Source organism: Triticum urartu, chromosome 1A, assembly GCF_056163025.1.
Source record: "Triticum urartu cultivar PI428250 chromosome 1A, HENAU_Tu73, whole genome shotgun sequence".
Lineage (NCBI taxonomy): Eukaryota > Viridiplantae > Streptophyta > Magnoliopsida > Poales > Poaceae > Triticum > Triticum urartu.
The window spans coordinates 534569984-534578173 of record NC_141873.1 but is presented as its reverse complement, the minus strand read 5'-3'; positions in this window follow the sequence as shown (position 1 = coordinate 534578173).

Here is an 8190-nt window from a genome sequence, read left to right as displayed (position 1 = left end):
ATGTCAAACTCCTCTTTGAGTCTAGCAAGATCAACCCCGAGTTTGGCCTTCTCGGAATTTAGCACACGAGAAACAATGAGGTCATGATCATAATCTTTCTTTAACTTAGCATGATCAACGTTGTGTGACTCCTCAAGAGCCAAACGAAGACCATGCTCTTCCTCAAGAGCATTGGAAAGATTCGAGATCTCATCGGCATAGTCACGACTATGCCCTTCCATCTTAGAGATGGTGTCCTCGTGAGCCTCGATCATGTCATTGGCTTCACCAAGTTGTTCCAAGAGAGCAACAAAGTGCTTCTTGGATTTTCCCTTGAGTTTGCCCATAAAGGCCTCAAACTCATTAGCCTCCACATTAGCTCCCTCAAGTTCATTAATGCAATCCATCGGGGAAGGATGATTAATGATGGTAGTTTTGATGTTGGAGGTTACCTTGTTGGTGGCTTTAGCCATGAGGCACTTGGCGGTGATGCTCTCGTTGGGTGAGTCGAAGAGAGACACCCGTGACGTTGTTGCAATGGCAACGGAGGCCATGGCAACCAACTCATCATCTTCATCATCGTCATCATCCTCATTGTACTCTTCTTGCACAACCAAAGCCTTGTGAGGAGTCTTCTTGGAGAAGTTGTTCTTGTTGGGGAACGACTTGGCCTTGTCCTTTCGGATGAGCTTGCCACCATTGTCTTCCCTCTTCTCATACGGGCATTCCGCAACAAGATGACTCATGTTGCCGCAATTGTAGCAAGTCCTTACACGTTGCTTGCCCCTTGTACCACTCGAGTTGTTTTTGCTAAAGTTTGGCCTCGAGTTTTTCTTGCTCCAAAATTGCCTTGAAGCAAGTGCCATGTGTTCATGATATGCATACTTCGTATCTTCGGGGTTGCTCTCCTCTTCTTCCTCTTCTTCGTCTTCCACGATGAGCTTGGCCTTCAATGCAAGGTTAGGCTTCTTTGCCCGTTGAGAACGGAGCACCGCATTGTCGGCGGTCTTGTCCAAAATGTTCATGGCCATAAACTCATCCAACACTTCGCTTGAGGTCAAAGTGTGGAAGTCCGATCTTTGACGAATGACGGAGGACATGGCCTTGTGATAGGGAATCATTGCCTTGAGGAATTTGCGCTTGATCCAATTGTCATCCGTGTCCTTGCTCCCGTGATCTCGTAGTGAGACCGCGAGTTTGGTTACTCTCCGATAGAGCTCACGAGGTTCTTCATCTTCCTTCATTGCAAACTCATCGGCCTCATCTTGTACCACTTCATAGTTGGAGCGTTGAATGCTTGCGCTTCCCCGGTAGAGAGACACGACACAATGCCATGCATCTTTGGCCAAGGCGAAAGGACGAAGATGAGGTAGGTCTTCGGGCGGAATTGCATCTTGAATGATGAAGAGAGCATTCTCATTGAATTGATTGTCCGCGGCTTCTCGAGGAGTGAAGTTGCTTGGATCATGTGGATAGAAACCTTCTTCAATGATTCTCCAAAGGTTAGTGTTCACATGATTTAAATGATGTTTAAAGCGGTAAACCCAAGAATCAAAATCCTCATTTTCACAATCTTAGGGGGAGGACCGACATGATTCAAATGAGTGGAAGGAACCGGTCCACCATAAACAAGTGGTGGTTCCACATGGGCAAAGATGCCGGTGCCATTCTTGCCACTAGAAGAAGGAGCCTTTTCACTACTATATTCCCCCTTGTTGGGGATAGCATCCGTCACCTTGTTGGTGGGATCACCCACTTTCAACGGTGCGGTGGATAGTTTAAGCCCCTCAAGAAATTTAGTAAACATGCTTTCGACTTCGGTCGTCATGGAGGTTTTCAATGTCTCCAAGGTCACATTGAACTCCTCACGAGAGACCGAAGTTCCCCATCTCCCGTAGACGAGATCGGATTCACACCGGAGTGTTTCTCCACACCGTCTACGGTATCAACCATACTCTTTGGACGGTAAAGTCCTTAATAAAGAGACGAGGCTCTGATACCAATTGAAAGGATCGATATGGTTGACTAGAGGGGGGGGGGTGAATAGGCAACTAACATTTTTTAGCTTTTCTTTAACAATTTAAACTTTGCATCAAAGTAGGTTGTCTAGATATGCAACTAGGTGAGCAACCTATATGATGCAACGAGGATAGGTACACAAGCAAGCAAGAGATATGAAACAAGTAAGCTTGCTCAAATAAAGGCACGAGATAACCAAGAGTGGAGACGGTGGAGACGAGGATGTGTTGCCGAAATTCCTTCCCTTTGAGAGGAAGTACGTCTCTGTTGGAGCAGTGTGGAGGCACAATGCTCCCCAAGAAGCCACTAGGGCCACCGTATTCTCCTCATGCCCTCACACAATGCGAGATGCTGTGATTCCACTATTGGTGCCCTTGAAGGCGGCGACCGAACCTTTACAAACAAGGTTGGGGATCTCTCCACAACTTAATTGGAGGCTCCCAACAAAAACCACGAAGCTTCACCACAATGGAATATGGCTCCGAGGTGACCTCAACCGTCTAGGGTGCTCAAACACCCAAGAGTAACAAAATCCACACAAGAAAGTATGAGGGAAGCAAATATCCTTTGGTGGAAGTGTAGATCTAGGTCTCCTCCTTCAATCCCTAGAAAATCAACAAGTTTGAGTGGCTAGAGAGAGAGATCGGGCAAGAGAGCTTGAAGGGCATTAATGGTGGAGTGAGAGAGGTCAAAGGTAGGAGTGGTAGGTGGGAAAAGCCCCCTTAAATAGTCACCCCACATTTCCAACCGTTACTACGTTTTTTGCACTGCAGCGGTACAACCGGTCCTCGTCCCGGTACAACCGGGACTCATGGTGTAACTGCAGCACCCTACCAAGCGGTACAACCGGACAGGCGGGCGGTAGTACCGGCTAAGAAAAATAACCGGACTAACCGCCTGGCTACCGCATAACCACCGCATCAAAACAGGAGCTTGACCGGTACTTGGGCGGTGCCTGGCCGGAACAACCGCATGGCCTTGAGCTCTTGGGCGGCTAAGTTCTGAGCAGAAGAACCGCTCGGACCACCGGTGGTACCGGTCATCGTGGAACGACCGGACCAACCGGGCCACTACCGCCCAAGAACCGCATCAAACCAGAAGCGAGAGCGGTACTTGAGCGGTGCATGGACGGAACCACCGCCCCAGCTGTTGCAGAGCATGGTGGCGGTACCACCGCCCGGAGGTAGCGGTACAACCGCTTGAGCGAAGTTGGTGAGCGATAAGACCCAGCGGTACAACCGCTCCAGAGAGCGGTACAACCGCTGGGCAAAAACAGTGAGCAGGAAAGAGGGGAAGAGGCAAGGAAAACTCTCTCTCACACACACACCTGAGGAAGGCAAAGAGAGGGTGAGAAAAGTGTACGTGAACTGATTCCCCCAGAGCTTCCTAATGAGGATTCCCTCTTGATAGTACGGGTACTCTACGACCAAAGAAAATAAAAGCGTAGAGGACACGTCTTCGATCTTTTCCTTCGAGAGGCAATAGCAATCCGATGTAAGCCTAAGCATCGAGAACCTGAAACATATAGCACACGATTAGACCACAAAGGGTTGTCATCATCATCCAAAACATAAAGAAGGGAAATGCCCTTTCAACATCATTCTCCTAATGATGTGATCCCATTATCAATGACATCCAATGTCCATAGTCAGGAAACCATGACTATCCTTTGATCAACGAGCTAGTCAACTATAGGCTCACTAGGGACATGTTGTGGTCTATGTATTCACACATGTATTACGATTTCCGGATAACACAATTATAGCATGAACAATAGACAATTATCATGAACAAAGAAATATAATAATAACCATTTTATTATTGCCTCTAGGGCATATTTCCAACAGTCTCCCACTTGCACTAGAGTCAATATTCTAGTTACATTGTGATGAATCGAACACCCATGCAGTTCTGGTGTTGATCTTGTTTTGCTCTAGGGAGAGGTTTAGTCAATGGATCTGCCACATTCAGGTCCGTATGTACTTTACAAATCTCTATGTCTCCATTTTGAACACTTTCACGAATGGAGTTGAAGCGACGCTTGATATGCCTGGTCTTCTTGTGAAACCTGGGCTCCTTAGCAAGGGCAATAGCTCCAGTGTTGTCACAGAAGAGTCATCGGCCCCGACGCATTGGGTATGACTCCTAGGTCGGTAATGAACTCCTTCACCCATACTGCTTCTTGTGCTGCCTCCGAGGCTGCCATGTACTCCGCTTCACATGTAGATCCCGCCACAACGCTTTGCTTGCAGCTGCACCAGCTTACTGCCCCACCATTCAAAATATACACGTATCCGGTTTGTGACTTAGAGTCATCCAGATCTGTGTCGAAGCTAGCATCGACGTAACCCTTTACGATGAGCTCTTCGTCACCTCCAAACACGAGAAACATGTCCTTAGTCCTTTTCAGGTACTTCAGGATATTCTTGACCGCTGTCCAGTGTTCCATGCCGGGATTACTTTGGTACCTTCCTACCAAACTTACGGCAAGGTTTACATCAGGTCTGGTACACAACATAGCATACATGATAGACCCTATGGCCGAGGCATAGGGGACGACACTCATCTTTTCTCTATCTTCTGCCGTGGTCGGGCATTGAGCCGTGCTCAATCTCGTACCTGGCAATACAGGCAAGAACCCCTTCTTTGACTGATCCATTTTGAACTTCTTCAATATCTTGTCAAGGTACATACTCTGTGAAAGACCAATGAGGCGTCTCGACCTATCTCTATAGATCTTGATGCCTAATATATAAGCAGCTTCTCCAAGGTCCTTCATTGCAAAACACTTGTTCAAGTAGGCCTTTATGCTTCTCAAGAATTCTATATCATTTCCCATCAACAATATGTCATCCGCATACAATATGAGAAATGCTACAGAGCTCCCACTCACTTTCTTGTAAATGCAGGCTTCTCCATAAGTCTGCGTAAACCCAAATGCTTTGATCATCTCATCAAAACGAATGTTCCAACTCTGAGATGCTTGCACCAGCCCATAAATCGAGCGTTGGAGCTTGCACACCTTGTCAGCATTCTTAGGATCGACAAAACCTTCCGGCTGCATCATATACAATTCTTCCTTAAGGAAACCATTAAGGAATGCCGTTTTGACGTCCATTTGCCATATCTCATAATCATAGAATGCGGGAATTGCTAACATGATTCGGACGGACTTCAGCTTCGCTACGGGTGAGAAAGTCTCATCGTAGTCAACCCCTTGAACTTGTCGATAACCCTTAGCGACAAGCCGAGCTTTATAGATGGTCACATTACCATCCGCGTCTGTCTTCTTCTTAAAGATCCATTTATTTTCTATGGCTCTCCGATCATCGGGCAAGTCAGTCAAAGTCCATACTTCGTTTTCATACATGGATCCTGTAACACCCTCGATGCGACTATAGCTCCCACGTGTCGAGGCACGACTTAGAGACATAATCGCATTGAAGGCATATGTCGCAAGTTAGGCAATCTTCACAACATCCCATGTAATATGAATAATAAAGGGGAGAACATAGTTGGCTTACACTCGCCACGTCAATCAAGTACATAAATAACATTACATCATCCAAAACACTCATGGCCCGACTACGGCGCCAAAGTAGAAGAAAACCCAACATGCGACCACGGTCCCAATCACCCCAACTAGGCACCACTACTGATCTTCAGGAAAAGACACGTAGTATCGTTGAGAGTCTTCGTCGAACTCCCACTTGAGCTCATGCTCGTCACCTGGAGCAGAATCACCTGGACCTGCATCTGGTATAGTAGGAATCTGTGAGCCACAGGGACTCAGCAATCTCGCACCCTCGCGATCAAGACTATTTAAGCTTATAGGAAGGGTAAGGCAAAAATATGTGGAGCTGCAGCAAGCGACTAGCATATATGGTGGCTAACTTATTCGCAAAGGAGAGCGAGAAGAGGAGGCAAAGCGCGAGCGAGAAACTAGAGAGCAACCTGCGCAAACATTACTCCAACACCGTGTCCACTTCCCGGACCCTGCCGAGAAGAGGCCATCACGGTAACACACTCAGTTGATTCGTTTTAATTAATTAAGGTTCAAGTTATCTACAACCGGACATTAACAAATTCCCATCTGCCCATAACCGCGGGCACGACTTTCGAAAGTTCAATCCCTGCAGGGGAGTCCCAACTTAGCCCATGACAAGCTCTCACGGTCAACGAAGGAATAGACCTCCTCCCAAGACGTTCCGATCAGACTCGGTATCTCGGTAATTCAAGACAACTCTGACAATGGTAAAACAAGTCCAGCAACACCACCCGCTGTGCCGACAAATCCCGATAGGAGCTGCACATATCTCGTTCTCAGGGCACACCGGATAAGCTAAGCGTACGAGAGCCAACGTAACCCAAGTTGCCGAGGGACGGCCCCGCACGGTGCTCTAGGTTGGACCAACACTCAGAGGAGCACTGGCCCGGGGGGGTTAAAATAAGATGACCCTTGAGTCCGCGAAACCCAAGGGAAAGGCTAGGTGGCAAATGGTAAAACCAAGGTTGGGCACTGCTGGAGGAGTTTTACTCAAGGCGGACAGTCAAGGGGTTCCCATTATAACCCAACCGCGTAAGGAACGCAAAATCCGGGAACATAACACCGATATGACGGAAACTAGGGCGGCAAGAGTGGAACAAAACACTAGGCGAGAGGCCGAGCCTTCCATCCTTTACCAAGTATATAGATGCATTAAGATAACATAGCAATATAATGATATCCCAACAAGTAAATAAATGACCTAACAAGGAACGGCTCCAATCTTCACCTGCAACTAGCAACGCTATAAGAGGGGCTGAGCAAAGCGGTAACATAGCCAATCAACGGTTTGCTAGGACAATGGTGGGTTAGAGGTTTGACATGGTAATTTGGGAGGCTGACAAGCAAAAGGTAGGCATCGTAGCATTGGCATAGCAAGAGGGAGCAAACTAGCATAGCAAAGATAGTAGTGATTTCGAGGGTATGATCATCTTGCCTGCAAAGCTGTCAGAGTTGACTGGATCCTCAAGAGCAAACTCAACGGGCTCCTCGTTAGCGAACTCGTCTCCCGGCTCTACCCAAACAAGGCAAACAAGCAACAAGGATACAATCAACCACGTGCAAACTCAATCAACACGATGCAAAGATGATATGCTATGCGGGATGCAAAATGCAAGATATGACAGGAAATGCATGAACCCGGCCTCAACTTGGAATTCCAAGGGTGCCACTGGAAAGATGAGATGAAATCGCTTGAAAACGATATAAAGAACGCCGGAATCGGAGTTACGGTTTGGAAATGGCAAGCGATTTAAGAATGACACCGGTCTGCGATTTACAGCAAGTAGGCATCTAAATGCAATAAGATGAACATGCTACAGCACCCAAACGTGACAACAAAATGCATGGCAGGGACGCACACAAGATTCTTAACAAAAGACTAGCACTGAGCTACGGCCAATTCATCCATTATGAGGTTCAAACAAGCATGGCAAAAACGCAAATGCAAAACAGATCTCAGACTTAGTGAAATTAACACTTGTCTGAAATTTCAGATCACGAAGCCCTCTTCGGAGCAGCAAAACAACATGATACATGACCTGATTAAGACAAGTAAGAGCATGGCATGGAGATACTCAATAATCTTAACAAAAGACCCAAAGTGACCTGGGGCCAAAAGGGTTCACAAAATATACTAACGGGCACACGAACATAGCTAAAACACAATCAGTTTTCAGACTTAGTGAAAACTGGGACATGCTGAAATATAACTCACAAAGGCATGTAAACGAGCTCGATGCACTCACTACGGTGCAAGTCATGGCAAGGCAAGCATACATCCATTAAGAAGGCACAAAATACAAGCTAGACATGGCAAGAACAATGGCATAGCATGCACGGATCAACTACAACAACATCGGCAAAATCGCAAACAAGTTGACGATCTGCCCAGATTCACAATGAAGCAAAAGTAGAGCTCGATTGACTCAAGCTAGGGTGCTCCATAATTGCAAACAAAGACATGGATGGATAGAGCATAACATGATTAACAAAACTCCTTTACTGATCATCCTCAAAAGAGGCACGGGTCACTAGGAAACAAGCTGAACATATGGCATGATGAACTAAATAATCCCAGACTTAGTGAAAACTACTAAGTCTCTGAAAACAGATTTCCCGGGTGCCTCACTTTACAAGCTTGCACA